The sequence below is a fragment of the Ovis canadensis genome, chromosome 20, assembly GCF_042477335.2.
Source record: "Ovis canadensis isolate MfBH-ARS-UI-01 breed Bighorn chromosome 20, ARS-UI_OviCan_v2, whole genome shotgun sequence".
NCBI lineage: Eukaryota > Metazoa > Chordata > Mammalia > Artiodactyla > Bovidae > Ovis > Ovis canadensis.
This window is the reverse complement of record NC_091264.1, coordinates 44,445,165-44,469,542: the sequence shown is the minus strand read 5'-3', so window position 1 is coordinate 44,469,542 and position 24,378 is coordinate 44,445,165. Positions and strand designations below refer to the sequence as shown.

Below are 24,378 nucleotides of genomic sequence, written 5' to 3'. Positions count from 1 at the left end.
AACTTCATGTGTCAACTAATACTAGTTTTCATTTTATTTATTCAACTTTTTAATGTTCCCAAACCATTCTTGGCTCCCTGGCAATAGTTTACCAACCACTAAGGAGGGATCTGACTGTAAATACTCACAACTTTAAGAGCAGGCAAGGTTTCAGTAGGCTTTTGCCAGTTAGAAATAACTGGAGAATAAATTCAAACAGAAGGACCTCAGCCCCTAGGGATTTGAACTTTTTTCCCCAGTTAAAAAATTCTGGAAGCTTACCTAGTGAGCTATTGTAATCTATAGATCTAGCTACTGGACATACATTTAACTAATTCATTTGATAGATATTAGCCTAGTGCAAAGCTTCTTTGCATTCTATTTATGGCAGGGAAAATCCTGTCTGAAAGAGATGCTATAATAAATACCCAGCTCTCAGGAATGCTTTGTTTTCCTCTCTCTTCTGTCTTCCATTCCTTTAGGCATCTCGAAACCAGAGCTGTCACGTCCCTTACAAAATGTCACAGCAGGGTTTGCAGACCATATTGCTGGACTTGAGGTATTTTATTTCATGGTGAGTATTGTGAGTTCATTACTTTCTTGCTTCCCCATTTCCCTAGAAAATTAGAAACCTCCCTATAAGTGATAATGACATTTTCAAAGAGGAATAAATCCGAACTAATCTCAAGTTGCCTTTTGACTTCAGGATTCCCATCTCAGAAGAAAAGATGTGGAGCAGGTGCTCTACAGGAAATCTGCCTGGCTTTGAAACTTGCCCTGCTACTCGTTGGCTGTGAACTGTTGGCAGTTAGTTACTTCACCTCTTGGGGAGTCTGTTTATCAAGGAGGTGATATAATCATGTAATGTAACCTATTGCTATTACTATATTATCCACTTCTTGTCCCCAGCTATGTTTTAAAGGCACCTTTTTTTTTTTTTAATTTTGAGAGCTTGAAAAAAAAAAACAAAAAACCAAACATGTCATATTGACCATGGTCAGAACTCAACTTAGAGTTCTGTGAGCAGGATTTCAACTTGCCCTTGGGAAACCCACCAAGTTTCAATGTCTCAAAACTCAAACCTTCCTACACCTGGTGGTAAGTAAATGATGCTCATTATCTAGCACTCACTGGGAAAAGGCATCTTGATTCAGTTCAAGCAAACTTGTTCCTAAATTCGAGAAAAGTTTGAAAGCAATTAATTAAATGGCATAAAACAAGAAAAAAGTGGAAATACCCACCCCTTAGGTTTGGGGATCCATTTATGCTGGCCAACTCCTCACTCATGCCCAGTAATTCCAGTCAACCATCTTGTCCAGAATAAGCTGTTCAAATTTCTGATTTATCCATGATTTGTAAAACAAATCTTACTGACATTTTCCAGTTTACAGATTTCTTCCCTAGGTACTTTGTTACTGAAAGTGAAAGTCGCTCAATTGTGTCTGACTCTTTGCGACTCCATGGACTGTAGCCTGCCAGGCTCCTCTGTCCATGGAATTCTCCAGGCAATTCTACTGGGGACATTGTTACCTTCCCCAGAGGATCTTCCCAACCCAAGGATCAAACCAGAGATCAAACCCAGGTTTCCCCCCATTGCAGGCAGATTCCTAACCATCTGAGCCACCAGGGAAGTAAATTTATAATCTTCAAAACAATACTTAGTGTCTTCTTTAATGTTGTAAGGAACCTTACTTAATTCAACTATATCCCTAGAGTAGAACAGAATAAACCACTGCAAGTCAGTAGATGTTACTCTGGTTTCTAGCTCTTCATACTCTCGTAGAGCCAAGAGCTCCATGTGAGGAGGGCAAACACATGGACAAGATTCTCCAGAACAGAGCTAGATTGTACTGGGCTACGGTTCTTGAAAAATAATGCAGATAGCTATTACCATTCAATTATTTTCCACAAAGGAGTTGCAACTGTTGGGGGTGTAGCTCAGTGGTAGAGCGTGTGCTTAGCATGCACGAGGCCCTGGGTTCAATCCCCGGCACCTCCAGCTGGAATTTCTTGTGTGGCATTTCTCTGGTGTTAAGCAAAATGGCCTTGGGGTCATTATAGCAATGCCTCACTAGCTATCCATTTTACACAGCATAGTATGTATATGTCAATGCTACTTTCTCAGCTCTTCCCATCCTCTTCTTGCCCCGCTGTGTTCACAAGTCCACTCTCTACATCTGCGTCTCCATTCCTTCCCTGCAAATAGGTTCATCAGTACCATTTTTCTAGATTCCATATATATGTTCATATTTGATGTCTGTTTTTCTGTTTCAGATTTGTCCACCTTTTAAAGCCATCCACTGTAAGTCACTGAGAAATCACTCCTACATTAACTAAGGTCTTTACTACACAAAAATTAATTACTGGGGAAAATTAGAGTTCAGAGAGCAGGAAAATCACTTAGACTTGCCCCCACCTCATCTTTCATCAAACTAGCTTCAGGAATCAGTTCAATGGAGTTTCCCCTGGATTTGGAGAAAGTTTAAAATTAAGAGGCTGGACAATCTGAAGTGAACTTGCCCTAGTACTTTGAGGAACACAATTCCTCCTCTGGCATGAAGAACACAGGATTCTCCAGTGGTGAGATGAAGGACAGACTGGCTGCTTAATTTCCTGGACACAAGGCCCTCTGAAATGCACTGATCACAGACATATACGGCTGGCCATGATGACAGGTATAGAAGCGAATGCCCCCGCCAAAGAGGCAAACCACTCTCTTGTGTCCTTGCCCTCTTCTAAGAGATTCAGAATAGATGTTCACCAGTGTCAGGTTTGAGATGAGAAGGCAGGAGATGCTCACTCACCATGCAGACTTGCTAAATGGTCTTGTCCTGTTTAAAAGGACAGGACCTGTCCTGTTTAAAAGGACAGGACCTCTCCTGTTAAAAGGAAAGATGTAAAAAGAGTACAGAAAAACTTCTTTCTCCTTCTTTGTGCCCTGTCTACTTGCTGGGTATGCTGGGGAGAGCATTACCTTTTGAAAATGTTGCTAATGGAGATACACAGCTGCAGTCTTCAGCACTTACAGAAACATCAAAAAACGCAGATTTAGGGACTAGTGTTCAGAGATTAGAACAGTTGCTACGTACTTATGGGACAATTCTACATTTTCCTACAAGTAGTTTAACTTTGTGGTCCTATTAATGATTTTGATGAATCAACATGAATTTGATCATACAATCCAGTTTATGAAGTAAAATAGCTTTTGTGTCTCACTTAAATTGGGGGGAGGGGGGAGAGTGTTGTAGAGGGAGACTCGAGTGCAAAGCAAGGGGTTTGAGAGAAAGAGAAAGGTTATTCTTGGTCACAAAAGAGGTGAGTGGTTTGATCTGTGTTAAAATTAATGTGTTTTTTTTTTTTTTTTTGCAAACAATTGGCTACTTCCAAGAAACCACACTGTCACATAAAGTGATTGGCCACTGTAAAAGTTTTATTTCAGGAGTCTGGGAACCTTGCATCTCTCCTGCCTCAAAAATTTGGACATTGACCAGACACACAAAATTGCCAATTGTTCTCTGAATTAACTTAGGGGGCACATTCCACCCAAGGTAAATATTTTCATGCAAGAAGCACCCTATCAAGCTATTCCATGCCATTGTGAAGTCACCTTCACCAGGAAAGACACTCCTTCCACTTTCTCAAATAGACTTGAGACCCACTCTGTCTGCCCATCCCTTGTATCTGGTGATTCAGCCAAACATGTTCTAAGATCGCATTCTTGAAACCAGGATAGTTGAATTGTATTAAAGACTTTTCCTTCCAGCAGAGGCATAGTTACTGCTTACAGATCCTGTTTGGAGCATCCTCACTCTGATATGCAAACTTTCCTAATAAAACTTTCTCTGGCCCTGTATTTTCCCCTGATCCTGTCACCACTCTGCCATTGTCGTTCCCTTCTCTTTGACTGCAGAACTTAGCCTCTGGCTCAGGTTTTTCCACTTCAAAAGCCCTCACTATTATCAGTGATTTCAGCATTTTAACTGTTGCTCTGTTTTGAATACATGCACACATAATCATAAGAGTGCCATAAAAATCCACTGGTTTTCCAAATTTTAAGTAAGTGCCATTTTATAAAAATTCCCTGGATCACTAATGTTATTATGCCAAATATTAAATATCTATTCCTAGTGACTTTTACTGTTCATACTGTTCATGGGCTTCTCAAGGCAAGAATACTGAAGTGATTTCCCATTCCCTTCTCCAGTGGACTACATTTTTGTCAGAACTCTCCACCATTACCCATCTGTCTTGGGTGGCCCTACAGGGCATGGCTCATAGTTTCATTGAGTTAGACAAAGAAAGCCTTCCTCAGTGATCAGTGCAAAGAAATAGAGGAAATAAACAGAATGGGAAAGACTAGAGGTCTCTTCAAGAAAATTAGAGATACCAAGGGAACATTTCATGCAAAGATGGGCTCGATAAAGGACAGAAATGGTCTGGACTTAACAGAAGCAGAAGATACTAAGAGGTGGTAAGAATATACAGAAGAAGAAGAAAAAAAAGAATATACAGAAGAACTGTATGAAAAAGATCTGCACGATCAAGATAATCACAATGGTGTGATCACTCACCTAGAGACAGACATCCTGGAATGTGAGGTCAAGTGTGCCTTAGAAAGCATCGCTACAAACAAAGCTAGTGGAGGTGATGGAATTCCAGTGGAGCTATTTCAAATCCTGGAAGATGATGCTGTGAAAGTGCTGCACTCAATATGCCAGCAAATTTGGAAAACTCAGCAGTGGCCACAGGGCTGGAAAAGCTCCATTTTCATTCCAATCCCAAAGAAAAGCAATGCCAAAGAATGCTCAAACTACTGCACAATTGCACTTATCTCACATGCTAGTAAAGTAATGCTCAAAATTCTTCAATCCAGGCTTCAGCAATACATGAACCGTGAACTTTCAGATGTTCAAGCTGGTTTTAGAAAAGGCAGAGGAACCAGAGATCAAATTGCCAACATCCTCTGGATCATGGAAAAAGCAAGAGAGTTCCAGAAAAACATCTATTTCTGCTTTATTGACTATGCCAAAGCCTTTGACTGTGTGGATCACAATAAACTGTGGAAAATTCTGAAAGAGATGGGAATACCCGACCACCCGACCTGCCTCTTCAGAAACCTATATGTAGGTCAGGAAGCAACAGTTAGAACTGGACATGGAACAACAGACTGGTTCCCAAGGCTGTATATTGTGACGCTGCTTATTTAACTTCTATGCAGAGTACATCATGAGAAACTCTGGGCTGGAAGAAGCACAAGCTGAAATCAAGATTGCCAGGAGAAATATCAATCACCTCAGATATGCAGATGATACCACCCTTATGGCAGAAAGTGAAGAGGAACTTAAAAGCCTCTTGATGAAAGTGCAAGTGGAGAGTGAAAAAGTTGGCTTAAAGCTCAACATTCAGAAAACGAAGATCATGGCATCTGGTCCCATGACTTCAGGGAAATAGATGGGGAAACAGTGGAAACAGTGTTAGACTTTATTTTTGGGGGCTCCAAAATCACTGCAGATGGTGACTGCAGCCATGAAATTAAAAGACTCTTGTTCCTTGGAAGAAAAGTTATGACCAGTCTAGACAACATATTCAAAAGCAGAGACATTACTTTGCCAATAAAGGTCCATCTAGCCAAAGCTATGGTTTTTCCAGTGGTCATGTATGGATGTGAGGGTTGGACTGTGAAGAAAGCTGAGCGCCGAAGAATTGATGCTTTTGAAGTGTGGTGTTGGAGAAGACTCTTGAGAGTCCCTTGGACTGCAAGGAGATCCAACCAGTCCATTCTAAAGGAGATTAGTCCTGGGTGTTCATTGGAAGGACTGATGCTAAAGCTGAAACTCCAATACTTTGGCCACCTCATGCAAAGAGTTGACTCATTGAAAAAGACCCTGATGCTGGGAGGGATTGGGGGCGGGAGGAGAAGGGGATGACAGTGGATGAGATGGCTGGATGGCCTCACGGACTCGATGGACGTGAGTCTGAGTGAACTCCAGGAGTCAGTGATGGACAGGAAGGCCTGGCAGTGCTGCGATTCATGGGGTCGCAAAGAGTTGGACACGACTGAGCGACTGAACTGAACTGAACTGAACTGTGATCCATGTGATCAGATTGGTTAGTTTTCTGTGATGATGTTTTTCAGCCTGTCTGCCCTCTGATGGAGAATAAGAGGCTTATGGAAGCTTTCTTATGGGAGAGAGGGACTGAGGAGGAAACTGGGTCTGATGGGCGGGGCCATGCTCAGTAAATCTTTAATCCAATTTTCTGTTGATGGGTGGGGCTGTGTTCCCTCCCTCTTATTTGTGTGTGTATGTTAGTCGCTCAGTCTTGTCCGACCCTTTGCGACCCTTCGGACTGTGGCCAGCCAGCATTCTCTGTTTATGGGATCCTCCAGGCAAGAATACTGGAGTGGGTTGCCATTTCCTTCTCCAGAGGATCTTCCTGATCCAGGGATCTCCTGCATTGCGGGCAGATGCTTTAACCTCTGAGCCCTTTTTGTTTGAGCTACAGGAAAGTCCTAAAAGGACTGGCAGTGGTGGGATTCGAACCCACGCCCCCGAAGAGACTGGAGCCTTAATCCAGCGCCTTAGACCGCTCGGCCACACTACCACTTCCTACCTTGTATTTTATCTGGGGCCAAACTATGGTGGAGGTAATGAAGATAATGGTTACCTCCTTCAAAAAGTCCCATGCACACACTGCTACACCCAGTGACCCCAACCCTACAGCAGACCTAACAGAAGCAGAAGATATTAAGAAGTGGTGGCAAGAATACACAGAAGAACTATACAAAAAAGATCTCACAGATAATCACAGTGGTGTGATCACTCACCTAGAGCCAGACATCCTAGAATGTGAAGTCAAGTGGTCCTTAGGAAGCATCACTATGAGCAAACTAGCGGAGGTGATGAAATTCCAGTGAAGCTATTTCAAATCCTGAAAGATGATGCTATGAAAGTGCTGCGCTCAATATGCCAGCAAATTTGGAAAACTCAGCAGTGGCCACAGGACTGGAAAAGCTCCATTTTCATTCCAATCCCAAAGAAAGGCAATGCCAAAGGATGCACAATTGCACTCATCTCACCCTAGCAAAAGGGAAGGAAAGTTAGTCACACAGTCATGTCCAACTTTCTGCAATCCCATTGACTGTACCTGTCAAGTCCTCTGTCCATGGAATTCTCCAGGCAAGAATACTGGAGTGGGTTGTCATTACCTTTTCCAGGGGATCTTCCTGACCCAGGGATTGAACCTGGGTCTGCCTGCATTACAGGCAGTGTCTTTACCAACTAAGCCACACACTAGCAAAGTAATGATCAAAGTTCTCCAAGCCAGGCTTCAACACTACATGAACCATGAACTTCCAGATGTTCAAGTTGGATTTAGAAAAGGCAGAGGAACCAGAGATCAAATTGCTAATATCCGTTGGATCATCAAAAAAGCAAGAGAGTTCCAGAAAAACATCTACTTCTGCTTTATTGACTATGCCAAAGACTTTGACTTTGTGGATCACAACAAACTGTGGAAAATTCTTCAAGAGACGGGAATACCAGACCACTTTATCTGCCTCCTGAGAAATCTGTATGCAGGTCAGGAAGGAACAGTTAGAACTGGACCTGGGACAACAGACTGGTTCCAAATCAGGAAAGAAGTACGTCAAGGCTGCATATTGTCACCCTGTTTATTTAACTTATATGCAGAGTACATCATGCAAAATGCTAGGCTGGATGAAGCATAAACTGGAATCAAAATTGCCAGGAGAAATATCAATAACCTCAGATATGCAGATGACACCACCCTTATGGCAGAAAGCAAAGAAAAACTAAACAGTCTCTGGGTAAAAGTGAAAGAGAAGAGTGAAAAAGTTGGATTAAAACTCAACATTCAGAAAACTAAGATCATGGCATCTGGTCCCAGCACTTCAAGGAAAATAGATGCAGAAACAATGGAAACTGACAGACTTCATTTTTCTGGGCTCCAAAATCACTGCAGATGGTGACTACAGCCATGAAATTACAAGACACTTGCTCCTTGGAAGAAAAGTTATGACCAACCTAGACAGCATATTAAAAAGCATTATTTTGCCAACAAAAATTCATCTAGTAAAAGCTACAACTTTTCCAGTAGCCATGAATGGAGTGAGAGTTGGACTGTAAAGAAAAGTGAACAGCCAAAGAATTGATCCTTTTGAACTGTGGCTTGGAGAAGACTCTTGAGAGTCCCTTGGACTGCAAGTCAGTCCAAAAGGAAATCGGTCCTGAATATTCATTGGAGGGACTGATGGTGAAGCTGGAACTCCAATACTTTGGCCACCTGATGCTGGTAAAGATTGAAGGTGGGAGGAGAAGGGGATGACAGACAATGAGATGGTTGGATGGCATCACTGACTCAATAGACATGAGTTTGAGTAAACTCTGGGAGTTGGTGATGGACAGGGAGACCTGGAATGCTGCAGTCCATGGAGTCACAAAGAGTTGGACAGGACTGAGCAACTGAACTGAACTGAACTGATTGACCTTTTAATTCAATCTTCCTTCCAAACTCTCTTTGTTTTGAATTTATTTCATTTTATGATGTTAATGCTACTTATGTTTTAAGTATGTTGGTAGTTTAGTCACTTTGCAGTGGCTTCAATCTGATCTATTTTGGTATATGGAAGTCCATGTTACTGAGCTATACACGACTTCCATTCTGTCACTGTGGCCATTCTTTTCATAATTCCACTGGGAAAAGACAGTGATGACTAAGGAGAAGCTAAGCTCCCAAACATCAACAGAATTGGTTATCTTGTCCAGCTGTCTATTAAGATCCCCTTCTTAGGAGGTTTCTCTCGGAGGGCATTACATGGAAAATAAATATTCTTAGACTCTGCACATTTAGTAAACTCTATCCATCTGTCTGAGGAGCCTGGAAGGCTACAGTTCATGGGGCTGCAAAAATCCGAGTGAGTGACTGAGCACGTCCGTCTGTCTCTTTATCAAACCTCTCTGTCCTCACTTTTCAGCAATTTTCCTTCCAAGCATCAGTCAGTCAGTCAAACTATTAGTCACCTGTCATGAATTAGTGTGGATCCCTATGCTACAGCTATCCTTCAAATAAAATGAACAATTGCATGCCCTACGTGAAGTCAGGCCTGCTGGGAGGATTGACTTCACCACTACCCTCCAAAATTCAAAGAGGCCCACTAGGCTTCCCTTTCTCACAAGTTTTAAAACTTTTTCTGTTCCCTTCACAATTTCACCACTACCAGTTATAACATATTGCAGTAGATTGTAATGAATTGTTTGTTCAAATTCTCACAAAAAAGTCTCACGGAGTTTTTCCACATAGACTGTTCATGCATATTATGTCTTCAGTCACTTAAAAATGACATTGCCTCCCTGAATAAGCATCTGAATAGCGTCAGGAACATCTGTAGACTGACTCATCAAGAGACGATGAAAATGTCACATCATTTGCCTTCTTTTTAAAATGAACTCTTGATTTTGCTTCCACTGTCCTCAATTCTCAATCAGCTGTTTTTACTCAAAGATTAGTGGTCTTAAGTTTGTTTTCTCTAGGCGTATTTCTTTTGGATACTATAAGTAAACACTTTAATTTCTTTGCCATGGTAAATGGGTTTCCTTGAAAGATTTACAAAGGAGCCAATCAGAGACCGATTTGATTGCAACCTCATCTTCATTAAAAGCATTCTTGTGTGTGTGTGAAGAAATCCTGTTGCAATGAGATGTGTCATTTCAAATTTTCTAATTTTTGTGACAGTTGTTGTCCTGTCAGTTGGAGTATGGTGACAAGGGTTTAGTAGCCTGGTAATGCTGTTGCATACTCTATTCTTTTAGCATCACTGGATAACATTTCTCATCATTTTTGGAGATTATGTAAGAGTATGGATCAAAAAGAAGAGAAAAATAAAGGATTCTCCAAAATATTGCCTATAGGTTCCATTACTTCTGAACAGTGTCTACAGGATACAGAGGAGCAGAAAGGCTTTCCACTGAATATCTCCCTAACACCTCTCTTTAAATGTCTCCATTTTTACTTATTCATCCCTGCTGCCAGGAATTGTATCCAACTGGCATACATGGAAAATCGTATATTCCAAGTCTTCTGGGTGGGCAAATATATTGGCCAACCATGCTTTAGGAACTTGAACCCTTCCAAAAACCAAAGTTGACAATCTAAACATTGAAAAAGAAAGGTCAGAGGCTCTTTCTTTTTCAGGTGGCTGAAATAGCTCAGCTGGGAGAGAATTAGACTGAAGATCTTAAAGGTCCCTGGTTCAACCCCAGGTTTTGGCAAGCTCGGTATTTTAGTGAATACCGAGGATGATTTGTCTTCCTGTGAGAAAGGAGGAGATGCTCACTGGGATGATGCTCATGATACCCTAATCCCTTCAGTATGTTAAAGCCCAGACACGATGCAGTATCGTGGTTTCCAGTGTCATGGGAAGCCTGGCGTGCTGCAGTGCATGAGGGGTCATGACAGAGTCGGATATGACTTAGACTGGACAACAAGTGGTTCAGCCAAAGGAGCTCACGGTTGAGGTCAGCTTTTATTGTCTTTAAATGATGTGTAACTACTGCTAATTTTTTTAAATAATAAAATATTATGTGTGTGACACTGAAAAACTTGAGGAATCATCACTGAGTGAGTGCAATGTGTAGTGTGCGTAGCAGCAGTGGGAAGGGAGAAGGTGCCCTGTACCATCTCTATTACAACTACTCTACATTTTAGCCCCAAAACAGCCATAGATGATGTGTAAATGAATGAGGTTGTTGTGTTCGAATAAAACTTTATATATGAACACCTAAATTTGAATTTCATATAAGGTTCCTGTGTCATGAAATACTATTGCATTTTTCGACCTTTTAAAATAAAAATGTTGCTCTTTCAGCAGCACACGTATTAAAATTGTAAAGATATAGAGAAAGTGAGCATGGCCCATTGCACAAGCATGACATACAAATTCGGGAAATGTTCCAAAACCATTCTTAGTTCACAGGCAATAGTTTACCAACCATGAGGGTAAAGGGAAGGGCAAAGGATCCTATTGCAAATACTCAGAACTTTAAGAGCAGACAACATTTCAGTTGCTTTCTACCAGTTAAAAATAACTGGAGTCATATCCCGACACAACCAATAACTGGAGAATAAGTGCAAACAGTCCAATACTGAACCCCTAGGGATTTGAACACTGTTTCCCTAACTAAAACTTTAAAAGCTTAAGTAATGAACCACCCAAACATAGACCTAGCTACTGGATATATAATCAATTAATTCACTTGGCAGATTTTGTCCTAGTTGCAAATCTCCTCTGCATTCTCATCATTGCTGAGAAAACTCCGTTTGGAAAAAAAGGAAAAAACAAAAAACCCCCAAAACTCTATAATAGCTAGCTCTCAGGAATGCTTTGTTTTCCTCCTCCTTTCTTTCTGTCTTCTGTGTCTTTAAGAACCAGAGCTGTAGCATCTGCTTGGAAAAGTCACTGCGAATTTTGCAGATACAGTGCCGGGCTGGCTGTGTATCCTTTCATTGTAATTATTGTGAATCCATCCTTTGTGTCTAATTTCCCCACCTGCAGTTAAATTCTCAAGGAAGCACACTGCTCTTTCTCACATCCTTCTGCATTATGTTTTTCCATTTTATTTGCAGTCTGTGTAGGCAGAGGGGAATAAAATGGAAGGAGGGAGCATTTGAAGACTCAAAGGTATTTCCATAATGGGCTTCTCTGTGTTGGTGGATGCAAGTGCTATTCATGCATCCCTTGGCACGCAGCCCTTAGAGCCCATCAACTTTGGGAAGACTGAGTGTAACTATGTCCTTTTTATCTGGGCTGCAGTGCCCTTCTCATGATGTAGCTGTAAGATCAGACTTAGAGTAGGAGGTTCGGAAATAAAGGAGCTGCACAGACTAAACTTTACTCTGCTAACTATTAGGTCCTCGAGGACATCAGGAAAGGAAGGAAGGTAATTAGTCATGAAATTTTTCTCGGAAGCCACATGTCTGGGTGGATGTAATTGAACTGTGGAGAGATCACAGAGCATGGAAGATGTCTGAGGTTTAAGGCTTCCCCCCACCTCCAAGTCTGAGGACTTCCCAGTGGCTCAGTGCTACTGCTAATACAGGAGATACAGGAGATGTGGGTTTGATCCCTGGATTGGGAAGATCCCCTGGAGTAGGAAATGACAACTCACTCCAGTATTCTTGTCTGGAAAATCCCATAGACAGAGGAGACTGGTGGGCTACAGTCCATGGTGTTGCAAAGAGTCAGATACAACCGAGCATGAGGACCATGTCTGAGCCTCTCTTTTTTTCCTCTTTTTTCTTACTTTTGATTTTGCATTTCTTTACTCATCTTTTCCTGCTCACATTCAAGGGAGGCTATCTAATTTAGTTGGTTGCTTTAAGCACTCAAGCATTTCTACTCCAAGGGCTTTGGAATCCATGACCAAACCTGATTGTGTCAGAACAAGGAAAGCTGGGTGGAGTGAGACAACAAAGGAAGATACTGTTCATCCAGGGCAGTAATCACACCAAACCCACATTCACAAACCAGTTATTGATTCATTTGCAAAAACAATTGAAAGAAGAGTGGAAAGAGAACAAAATAAAGAGACCATGCACAATTTTCTACCCGTTTTCTCAACTGTCTTTCTCAAGAAACAGGTTGCAGACTGAGGAGCAGAAAGCCTGCCCACTAATTTTCTTCCACTCTTTCCTTATCTTCCAAGCTCTACTAAGGGCAACTCAGTACAGTCACTCACCAGATGTTAAAGTCCATAGATCTGAGTTCTGTCTGCATGAGTAGACTCTGCACAATAAATCCACTTCTTACAAGGATGCTGTCGATATCCAAACCTCAATTTATTAAAATGAGTATTCGGATCAGTGAATGTAGAGTTTTCTAATGTGACTGAAATAGATTCTGAGATCCGACTGAGTACTCGGATCTGTTGCTAGAGTTTGGCGATGGCCAAATTTAGTCAATAACTCTTTCCTAATTCATGTGTCGAAGCTTTCTCACCACAGACACTGTCCTCCATCTTTGAAGTGACTTGTCTAGAGAATTGAAATAGGGAGGATGGGAATTCCATGCTCTAAAATCTTTGTCATCATATTATATACATATATTAAGGAAACCTTGCCTGGTACACCTCAGAAAATCACACAGAAAACACTAGAGAAGTCAGCAGCTAAAGGCAGAAGCTTTTGCAGAGCAGGAGAATGGCCATCATCAGCTGCATAGACAAAAGTGATCCCATCTCAAAGATTTCAGCTGTTTAATTTTATTCTTTCTAATTTCTGTGTCATCTTTCCCGTTATTGCATTCTTGGAGGGAAAGGAACTGGATGGATTTGTTCTCACCGCCAACCCTACTCTGCCGTCCCATATTTGCTCTTAAAATTTTCACTCCTTCAAACAATAAGGAAGAATAGGTACAGATAAAAAGTTTTGTTCTGATACGATTTGAACAAAACTCAGAAGATATGAAGCCTGTAGCAAGAACTGAGAACAAACTCAGAATGTGATAGAGCATGCGCTACTGCCGGAGCTTCTGATTCAGCCCATGGGGGACTCCACTCCAGGACGCCCAGTGGAGTTGAGCTCATTCATTCATGTCAAGGCAAGAAACTGTTGAAAACTACACTTTCTGTTACAAAATTCTAAGACAACAAATCAGCTAACTTAAAAAAAAAAAAAAAGACAATTCTTTGGCCAGATAAAGAAGATGCCAACAGAATGAATTATAATACCTCACTGACAAGGAGGTCAAACCAGTCAATCCTAAAGGAAATCAGTCCTGAATATTCATTGGAGGGACTGATGCTGAAGTTAAAACTCCAATACTTTGGTCACCTGATGTGAAGAACTGACTCACTGGGAAAGACCCTGATACTGGGTAAGATAGAAAGCAGGAGGAGAAGGGGATGACAGAGGATGAGATGTTTGGATGGCCTCACTGACTGGTTGGACATGAGTTTGAGCAAGCTGGGGGAGTTGGTGATGGACAGGGAAGCCTGGCATGCTGCAGTCCATGGCGTTGCAAAGAGTCGGACATGACTGAGTGGCTGAACTGAATTGAACTGACAGTTTTAGAATCTGATATCTGTGTAATAGACCCAATATAAAAAAGTTTTATGGAACCTTTAACAAGCTTTGAATACTGGTGGTTACTATCCAAGGAAGTTAGCACTAAACTTCTGGAATCAAAGCTCTTTATTCCATTTTCATCATGTGCAAGTTATCTTCATATTCTCCCCTGCTCAGAATTTTGTAGTTCTCTCTTTCTGCCTCATTACTATTGTTTCTAAGCCAAGCCTGGTTATTGTAAATGTGATATACTGTGGTAAATTCCCCAGCCTCTGTTGCCTGCCTTTCTTCAAGACTCCAGGAGTCATTCTGCCCAGCCTCTCCCTTTCCTAACCTACCTCTTCCAGATGAAACTTGTCACCAGGTTGCCTTATTTGCACTTACTCTACCTTCTTGATGAATGGTGGTTCTTTAACCTAGCTGGCCATCAGTATAATCTGAAGAAGCTTTTAAATTACAAAGATTCCTGCCTTATTTTTACTTCATTCAGGAGTTGCATGGTGGGTCCAAAAATCTATGCTTTCATCAACTTCTCAAACTATTTTCCAGGTCTGGGTGCTACTGACGTTAGTCTATAGCATTTATGTAATTTTTCTCTCAACCTTGGAAGGTTGCTTATGGGTGACTTTGCTATTATCATAACATTAATGTTAATATATTTAAATTTTATCTATTAATAATATATTAAGCATATATCAAGTAATACTGATATATTTTCACATATATTTTCCAGAGAAAGTTAGGGATCTTGCACAGGTGAGAAAGGTGGCGATGAAACTGCAAAGTAAAACGGAAGGTAAAATGTCTTAGGATTACGTCAAAAAATTTTTTAAAAACCCTTAAACTGGTATCTCCCCCTCTCCCTTCTTCCCCTCCGTCTTCTTAAAAAGAGACGAATATATCGTACTCATCTCAGACCCTATTCTGAAATACATTAATATGTAAGCATTCTCTGACAGAAGAAAACCAGACAGAGGCTACGACCTGGGCTCCGTGGCTTAGTTGGTTAAAGCGCCTGTCTAGTAAACAGGAGATCCTGGGTTCGAATCCCAGCGGGGCCTTCCTGGTTGTGACCTGGACCTTTTTCCAGGTATACCTTTTGCTCTTAAAATTCGATTTTGGCAGGTTTTTTCCCCCTATCTTCAATCTCCTTCCACCCTCCAGTTTTGGACATAATAGGTAGTTTCCAAAGGTTTTGGAAACAAAATGGAACTGATTTTGGTACATCCGCACGATCCCGGGCTATATTAAGAAAGCAAAGCGCAGGACCATGATTTTAGTACACTGCCTATTTTCTTGATGTTTCCTTTTGGATATACAAACCACATCTTGCCTCAGGATTTTTCTTGCAATGTTATCTTAGGTATTCCAATCCTAACTTCATGTAAAAGTTAGGGCCTGGTACATATGTATGGGACAAGGACAAAATGAAAATATAGGTTCCCTTACTTAAAAAACAGGGGAAAGTTATTAGCAAAGATAGTAAAACATAAATTTAGCTTTATTTTTTCTTCACTCTCTCGACCTTTTATGGTATTTTAAAATTTGCTACTTGATGTCGCTATAATTAAGCAAAATTAGCATCATAAATTATAAGCATGAACTTCACTATCCATCTTGCACACCAAAACCCACAGAGCATTGCAATCGCTGTGCACACAAAGGAGAAGCACCTGGGCCACTCTCACTGAGGGTATTTTCCTTGCTCAATCTCATCGGACGTCAAGTACAAGATCCGGAGGTTTTATAATGGTTCCCTCCTTTCGGATAGAAACTAAAACACTCAAGCTGCCGAAACCCGGGATCGAACCAGGGACCTTTAGATCTTCAGTCTAACGCTCTCCCAACTGAGCTATTTCGGCTCCCCAGAGATGAGTTTTCCAAACACCTATTTTTTCAAAATTGAGATTGCTTTTCTACCCATTTTTAGAATGTTTCAGGCTTCTCAAGTGTTGTTAATGATCCATAATATTTACCCACCCAAAAAAGTTTGGAATGTCTTCTGTGAATGGCACTTGCATTCAATTCCCGGCTATGTGGGATGGTAGGAGAAGGTGAGAGACAGGAAAGTCATAGGGATTCGTTGGAAAATTTTCTGCTCCTCTGACACGGCTCAGAATATTACAGGAAAATATATTTTTAAAATATCTTAGAGTTCCTTATTTTTTTCTTTTCTTTTTTTTGTTCATTCTTGCATAATCTTCAAAGATGCTGAGAAAGTGATTAATTTTTGTTGATGTGGGATCAGTTTTCTGCTTCCTGGCGATGATTTCTAGTGAGCGGGTTGCTGTCTTTTATGCTATTCCGTCTACTCTGCCATAGTCTTTTGGCCTAGGTCTGACCCGGCTAAGAAGAAACTAAGAGCAGGAATAGTAACAGTCTGGATTCAGAATTTACTATTCTTGGGCAAAAAACATTAATCAAAAAACTGATTTAAAAATTGTAGAAGTCTCCGAATTAGCGGAATAGATATTCTGACAAAACAGTCCTGTCAAAGAATACAGAAAATGGGTTTATTTCCTAATATATGGAAATAAGAGAGGCCTGTTGCAGGGGGATGTAGCTCAGTGGTAGAGCGCATGCTTTGCATGCATGAGGCCCCGGGTTCAATCCCCGGCATCTCCATCTTTTCCCCCTGCTCTTTAATGTACGTTATATATGTTCCTTCAGTCCTGCGGACTCTGCTCTCCTACTTTTCCACCTTTCCTTACTTTCCCCCCCTCACATGGAAAGTAAATATTCTTGCTAGAACAGCAGAAGGAAGAAACAAGAGAAGAAAGCAAACAAAAAAAGAATAGTCTTATTCCACATCCAGGAACGTCACCAATTTAACCAGCTTTTTCACCTAGACTATCTTAACAACACAACTTAAGAGAAGGAAGATCCAAAGTAAGATGGGGGGGAGGGGAGTGGAAAGAAACCCTTGTGCAATTTAGTTAGCCTGAAAAATCCAAAAGATAGTAGTCATGAAAAAAATGACGGTGCTGTGATCAGGATTCCAACCATTCCTGGAGAAAACACTTTGGACTGCAAACCGAATGCCTTAGATAGACAATTATTCCTGAACTTTTACATATACCTGGAAGAGAACACATGAATTCCAACGAGGGCTCCTGTTCCTCCAGTAAGAGCTTGGAAAAAGACAAAGAAAGCTCCACCACTGACCTGCTTTGATTTTGGAAACAAAGTGATGTTCCTCCTCTGCCATTAGAGAACATCTGACTTTAAAATAAATTCAAGTAATGGAGAGGTCTTGGCTTCTATAAAGTCACCCATCTCTCTGTTTCCTTCCCATCCTTTCCACTGAATTCTCTAAGAGCTGAGAAACAGATGCTCACCAGCAGGTGTGTGCTGTCGGGCAGGAGACATTCCCTTTCAATAAACCAGAGTCCATGAACAGTATTTCTGCTCAAAGTTGTCCTTTGGGGACTGGTGGAATTGATGTTGTTTTCTTTTACAGATGGCTTAAGAGATGTGCAGTTTCTGCAGAAATGATCACTTTACCTGGAAGCTGATGATAGAAAATGGGACTTTTATTGGTCTCTTTCTAAGGAAATTTTAGGACAGCAATAACCAGTTTAAACCAAAAAAAGAATGAAATCAACCTAGATGCAATCTCATGTATTAATAATAACCTCCTTATCTATTAGAACTTTTTTCAGCAATGTCGTGATGGTTCAAACCTGTAGCCCCTTCAGTGGAAGCAGTTTTAACTGCTGAACTGCTAGGGAAACTCCATTACCTCCATGTCTTAATGTGTAGCTTTAAGTTCTCACTCTACCTGCTTTGGGGGGCCATCTACTCCTAGCCACATAGATGTATGAACCTGAGGTTCAGAGATGTCCACAGAATTCCAGCTTCAGGTTATATACATAATATGTGTAGGTAGACATCCTCAAGAGGCTATCTTGTAGGCATTTAAAATATGTTATGTACAAACCCCAACTCAACTTTATTTCCCTTTTATTGTCCCACCTTATGTTCCTTATGCAAAAATAACTCAACAAACCAATAATAACAACAAACAGAATTCCCACCACTTTCTCTATTTTTACTAGCTTTGTGAAATACATCCATATCTGCATAAACCAATCTACTTGCAAGTCTTCCTAAGTGTTGGACTTCAAAAAGGGCCCTAATCCTGTATTAGTCTATCAGCATCCACCAAGTTTCTCCCTTGCCTTCCATTGTTCAATTCACTGTTTTATTTATCTAGCTGATCCTTGAAAGAACCTCGAAAGTTGCCCTCTTGTCTCAATTAGGACAGAGCAAAACATCACTGAATTGTATACATTTATGATTTTCATTCTATTGTAGCCCTGGATTTGCCCCCAATACCCTGCTTCTCAGAATCCAGTCAAAGCCAACAGCAGATGTGAGAAGTTGGCAACACCCTAACGTGCTCTGAAGACATTCCTGGAAGAAAGCCAAGTTCCATCTGGCTTCTGTATAAAAATTGGAAACAGTGTAGGAGAAAAAGAAAAATGACTCCTCAGTAAGAATCAGGCAGTCATCAGTTATAGGATTTACTGAAGTATAGGGTCCACGTGGTATGTAGCTTACTAACAGAACATAAGCTAAGCATGTATGGGAGTCCAGGGAATCTTGGACTCCATTATTGCTTTTTCCTTTCCTCATTAATACCGTATTTCAAGAATACATCCACCTTTCCCCATTTAAAAATTTTCTTTTATCATTTTTACCCCTTCTCACATCCCGAGTAAATCCATTACCCGAAAGATTGCCTTTAAGTTGATCTATTTCAACTCTATGACCCTGACATCTATCAACCTAACTGCACCAGCACAAGTAAGACAAGAGGAAATAAGAGAGTGAGCCCATGCCCCCTTTTGTTATATTAAACAGTTTACCAAGGAACAGGAAAGAAAAAGAAGGATACAAAGGAAAGGGAAAGAGGCTCATAGTCAATTTTTGCTAACAGACTCCTTTGTATTCTCAGCCGTGTCTGTGTCAGTTGAAAGACTGAAGGCTGAGAAACAGAAAACCTACCCACTGATTTTTCTCTCTTCCCACTTCCCTCTCACATGGATTGTTGCTAGTAGTTGAAATTACCAAAGGCGGCAGGATATCAAACCCCAACTTTCTCAAAGTGAGGGAACAAGGCAACAACATGTCTCAAGGAATGTCATGCTTTTCAGACTTTAAGTAGAGAAAATTATTCGTAAGGACAGTAGAGACTTGGTCAACATAGCTCAGTTTGGAAGAGCTTTAAAGGTTTTGACTAAAATCGGGAATCGTTTCCCATGATTTGAAAAGCCCATACTTTGTGTCAAAACAAATTCTCCTTCCTGTAACATGTCTCCCTGATGCAAATGCTTCTGAATTCACTTGCTCAAGAAAAGGGCTTAGAAGGCTAAAACAAGAAAATTCAGAATCGAGTGCTTCCATAGTCCCTGCCTTCACCAATAAATGCTTTGTCCAGTGTTTTCAAGCGATTAAATGAAAAGCTTCCTGGGTTACTTCCGTCAAAATGATAGAAACATCACGATAAAGATGTACAGTATAAGGCTTTGGACTTGTTATGGAAGCTGAAAGAACCCCAGTGAAAAAAGAGCGATTACTCTGCTCTTTCCTGCACGGTCACTTCTATCTGCTTTGCTTTCCAATTCGAGGACCGCCTCAATTGTCGTGTTCTGAAGATTTCTAGGGTTCTTTTTTAAAAGTATCTACCTCTGTGATAGGTGTTCGCATTATGATAATGGGTTCTCTCAGGGAAACCAGTTTGACAGTTTGCTAGGTTCCCCAATCTTGTTTCAGCACCCTGCGTTTGCCCTTTCTTCCCCCAGACTAGAAAAATGTCAGTGCTTTTTGTTGTTTTTGTTTTTGGCCGCCCTGCTGCTGCTGCTGCTAAGTCACTCCAGTTGTGTCCGACTCTGTGCGACTCCACAGACGGCAGCCCACCAGGCTCCCCTGTCCCTGGGATTCTCCAGGCAAGAACACTGGAGTGGGTTGCCATTTCCTTCTCCAGTGCAGGAAAGTGAAAAGTGAAAGTGAAGTCGCTCAGTCGTGTCCGACTGGTAGTGACCCCATGGACTTCAGCCTACCAGGCTCCTCCACCCATGGGGTTTTCCAGGCGAGAGTACCGGAGTGGGGTGCCAGCCCTTCTCCGTTTGGCGGCCCTAGGATACCTAGGATATCTTAACTCCCCTACCAGGGCTAAACCCGGCATCTTCGGCAGCGAAAGCACGGAGTCCTAACTACTGGACCTCCAGGGAATTCCCTTGTCAGGTTTTGTTGCTGTTGTTGTTTTAAAATTGATAGAACCTTAAAGCTTCCCCCCACCCAAGTCCTTTGAGAACAGCCCTCAAGAGGTGCGGGACCCCTGGGTTAGAATCAGAATTGAAGACAATCTCAGAACATGTGGTGGTGTGTAAGGGAAGAATGCGAGTCAGCTGGGAAAAGGACATTGGCCGAGCATCCCACCCTACCTGGTGTGGCGTTCAGTTCGGCTGCCTCTGTAAAGCACTTCATCAGAGCCGGTACTGCTGAAGATTTGTGTTGGAAATTTGTGACTTTTTCTGGTGAAAGAAAGCAATTGTCACTTATTTCCTCTGAGTGAACCTTGGAGAAGGCTAACAGGAGCGGGAAAGTCTTAGAATCTAGAAACTCCGTCAATCGGACTATAACTTTACTGAAGCCGCTAGTAAGTTAACAGGCGGTGGAATTAAACCCAATGGATTTTCTCCACCAGAAAATAAATCCAATCTCAAAAGAAAAGTAATATTTTATAAATGATCCCCAAAGAGCTCCTCAGTAGCAGGGGGTGTAGCTCAGTGGTAGAGCGCGTGCTTCGCATGTACGAGGCCCCGGGTTCAACCCCCGGCTCCTCCATCTGCGCTTTTTCCTCATCCAGTCTTTTGATTTTTTTTACACATTTTGCCACGTTTCCTTTGCCTTTTTTTTTTTTTTAATGTAGCCCAATGGATTCCCTTTAATATTACACCATTTCTACTCCAAGGACGTTGGTGCCATCCAACGCGGGCTTTCACAGAAGGAAAAAAAGAAGGAAGAGAAGAAAATAAGGAACCACACTCATTGGCATTTCCTCTGTCAGAAGCACCAAGTCTGCAGTCGTATTAACTGACCCTCATTTTGGACCCTATTTGAAAGGATCCCTACATGGCAGGACGGGGAAAGGAAGCAAATAAGAACAAATAAGCAGTTCCTCCAAGTTTTCTTAGTTTTTGAGCACTGGCTGGTCTAAGAGGGGAGGAACAGAAAAGCGTCCCTCTGGTTTCCTTATGCCTTTCTTTCCCCAGCTCCCGCTGCCGCGCCCACGCCTGTCACTCCTGCCTGGGCTGCAGAGAATCTGAGATAGGGTACAAGGCAACAGACCCTTAGGATTTCTTGGTGAGTGAATGGAAGTTGGCCCAAGGTGAGGTGGCACTTAGTAAAACCTTTGCCATGCAAACGTTTAAAATATGATTTGAAAGAACTAGCTCATGCTCATTTTATTCCATATTAAATCGACTTCCATAGGAAATTTACACAAACTGTGTACTAGAAGACACTCGCTAACTCCCCACCACCCCCTCAACCAAAACACCTGACTAAAGTAAAATCTCAGAAGCCCTGCGAACAGCAGATTTAGATTCCTTACCTTCTACTTTCCTCACTGAACTTCACTTTTCTGTTCTTGTTATTAAATGAATTAACAACACCTCATGTAACACCATACTGATGGCCCAGAAGATGTGGCCAAAGGTGTTTGGGTGAAAATAAGAAGAGATATATAAATTGCTTGTATTTAACAAAACAAGCAAACAGAAACCACTTTTTTAGAAATCAGCACAAACTACTGAATATTGTTGCTCTGCACTTCGTTTTCTGTGCAAGTTGAGTGTTAGGAGAATGTACAAAAATTGTTCCATTTTTCTTTATGAAAGACTTTGCAAGATAACTTTTGTAGTAGAAGAGGACGTTCTAAAACATGAAGTCAAAAATTTTAAAATAGTGTCTAATTTCCATCATTTGGAGAAACTAAAACCTGACTCCTAGTTCATTCAAGATCACAAGGAAGTAGGGATCCATCAGAAGCTCAGCTTCCTCTGGATTCAAACCCTGGATAGATGTTCAAAGGAGCCAAGCCACAAAGCCCCTTCCCACCAAGGCCACCTCTGGGCTTTCTCCACTCAAGCATGTTGGAATGCTGCATTTGCCCTGCATTTCAGGGCAAAGATTCAAAGAATGAGTTTTCTTTCTCTTTTTTTCTCTTCTTTTTCTTTCATTCTCTAGACTCCTGACATGGGTGAGTAGACAAAGAAGTGAAAAATAGCTTAGGCCACCTTTTTCCATTTTGCCAACCATAGATTCTCAGAGTATTTTTCCTTTTGCTCTTCATTATCCTCACTCTATTTGGCTTGCAGCCCTTCTACTCCCTTGGCGAATCTCTCAGGCAGCTGTCAAAAGCCATGAGACATCAGAAGTTCCCATAAAGAACACTCTGGCCACTGTAACCCGTGAGACAGTCCATATTTTGGATACACGTTTCCAGGAGAAGGGAGTATCTGAGCCTTAGTACTGTGAAGCCTCAGCCATGACATGCATGCCCATGTTAACTCAAGTGCCCTCAGCTGGAAATCTGAACGTGTTGCTCCTTCTCTTGGTAACCTCCTCCAGATGGCAGATTGCCCACATCATCACATCAAGGGGCCTGCACCTCCAATGCTTCTGGCTATGAACCACAATTGGAAACGCTAGAAGAAAGGTACAAAAGAGCAGAATCTGAAAAGTTTCCTGGGGAATTTAGATCCAGATGGAAAGAGAAAACGGTTTCCAAATGTTGCGGCCTCTCTTGTACTGTCTATAAAATCAAAGCTGTAGCGTCGTGGTAACAAAGCCGCTGTCATGTTCCAAGTCCAGGTGCTGAATGTAGGACTTTGCAAGACTACAAGACTGACTGAGACACATACTCCTCACTCTTTGTTTCTGTCAAGTACTGTGAATTAATTCACCTCTTGTCTTTAATTCACACCCAGACCAACGTCCCTTCGGCTGTATTCTGGGAACGCGCCTTTTTACTCCAAGTATTACTTTTTAACGAAGATCATGGCATCAGGTCCCATCACTTCCTTGGAAGATCCAAGGAATGTCAAGCCCCATAATTAAATGTTACACAAGTTAAAAAGATCTGTGTACAGAAACCACCGCGGCAGAAGAACCTCAGCAGTGTGGGAAACGCATGGAACTTGTGGAGGTGCTGGGGATTGAACCCAGGGCCTCGTGCATGCTAAGCACACGCTCTACCACTGAGCTACACCCCCTTGTGTCAGAGTGCAACGATACTGTCCCTTGTTATTTTTTAAAAATCGTTGGAGAAAGGTGTTGGTAAGATAAGTTCAATTCAGTTCAGTTCAGTCGTTCAGCCGTGTCCGACTCTGCGAGCCCATGAATCGCAGCATGCCAAGCTTCCCTGTCCATCATCAACTCCTGGAGTTTACCCAAACTCATGTCCATCGAGTCAGTGATGCTATCCAGCCATCTCATCCTCTATCGTCCCCATCTCCTCCTGCCCCCAACCCCTCCCAGCATCAGAGTCTTTTCCAATGAGTCAACTCTTCGCATGAAGTGGCCAAAGTATTGGAGTTTCAGCTTTAGCATCAGTCCTTCCAATGAACACCCAGGACTAATCTCCTTCAGAATGGACTGGTTGGATCTCCTTGCAGTCCAAAGGACTCTCAAGAGTCTTCTCCAACACCACAGCTCAAAAGCATCAATTCTTTGGCACTCAGCTTTCTTCACAGTCCAGCTGTCATATCCATACATGACCACTGGAAAAACCATAGCCTTGACTAGATGGACCTTTGTTGGCAAGGTAATGTCTCTGCTTTTCAATATACTACCTAGGTTGGTCATAACTTTCCTTTCAAGGAGTAAGCCTCTTTTAATTTCATGGCTGCAATCACCATCTGCAGTGATTTTGGAGCCCCAAAAAATAGTCTGACACTGTTTCCACTGTTTCCCCATCTATTTCCCATGAAGTCATGGGACCAGATGCCATGATCTTCGTTTTCTGAATGTTGAGCTTTAAGCCAACTTTTTCACTCTCCTCTTGTACTTTCATCAAGAGGCTTTTTAGTTCCTCTTCACTTTCTGCTATAAGGGTGGTGTCATCTGCATATCTGAGGTGATTGATATTTCTCCTGGCAATCTTGATTCCAGCTTGTGCTTCTTCCAGCCCAGCATTTCTCATGATATACTCTGCATAGAGGTTAAATAAGCAGGGTGACAATATACAGCCTTAACGTCCTCCTTTTCCTATTTGGAACCAGTCTGTTGTTCCATGTCCAGTTCTAA

At 41.7% G+C, this 24,378-nt stretch overlaps 9 non-coding genes across 9 annotated transcripts; 6 read left to right on the top strand and 3 right to left on the bottom strand.

The window, feature by feature from the left end:
- The first annotated feature begins 1,906 nt into the window (after positions 1-1,906).
- Positions 1,907-1,978, top strand: TRNAA-AGC (transfer RNA alanine (anticodon AGC)). The gene has a single exon. It is a non-coding gene; the product is annotated as a tRNA-Ala (tRNA).
- A 4,522-nt stretch (positions 1,979-6,500) lies between these two features.
- TRNAL-AAG (transfer RNA leucine (anticodon AAG)) lies at positions 6,501-6,582 on the bottom strand. The gene has a single exon. It is a non-coding gene; the product is annotated as a tRNA-Leu (tRNA).
- A 3,612-nt stretch (positions 6,583-10,194) lies between these two features.
- TRNAF-GAA (transfer RNA phenylalanine (anticodon GAA)) lies at positions 10,195-10,268 on the top strand. The gene has a single exon. It is a non-coding gene; the product is annotated as a tRNA-Phe (tRNA).
- Positions 10,269-10,852: 584 nt separating this feature from the next.
- On the top strand, positions 10,853-10,959 carry LOC138426080 (U6 spliceosomal RNA). Its single transcript, XR_011251507.1, has one exon. It is a non-coding gene; the product is annotated as a U6 spliceosomal RNA (small nuclear RNA).
- A 4,089-nt stretch (positions 10,960-15,048) lies between these two features.
- Positions 15,049-15,122, top strand: TRNAT-AGU (transfer RNA threonine (anticodon AGU)). Its single transcript has one exon. It is a non-coding gene; the product is annotated as a tRNA-Thr (tRNA).
- Positions 15,123-15,850: 728 nt separating this feature from the next.
- On the bottom strand, positions 15,851-15,923 carry TRNAF-GAA (transfer RNA phenylalanine (anticodon GAA)). Its single transcript has one exon. It is a non-coding gene; the product is annotated as a tRNA-Phe (tRNA).
- Positions 15,924-16,614: 691 nt separating this feature from the next.
- On the top strand, positions 16,615-16,686 carry TRNAA-UGC (transfer RNA alanine (anticodon UGC)). The gene has a single exon. It is a non-coding gene; the product is annotated as a tRNA-Ala (tRNA).
- A 4,155-nt stretch (positions 16,687-20,841) lies between these two features.
- Positions 20,842-20,913, top strand: TRNAA-CGC (transfer RNA alanine (anticodon CGC)). Its single transcript has one exon. It is a non-coding gene; the product is annotated as a tRNA-Ala (tRNA).
- Positions 20,914-23,273: 2,360 nt separating this feature from the next.
- Positions 23,274-23,345, bottom strand: TRNAA-AGC (transfer RNA alanine (anticodon AGC)). Its single transcript has one exon. It is a non-coding gene; the product is annotated as a tRNA-Ala (tRNA).
- Positions 23,346-24,378: the final 1,033 nt, after the last annotated feature.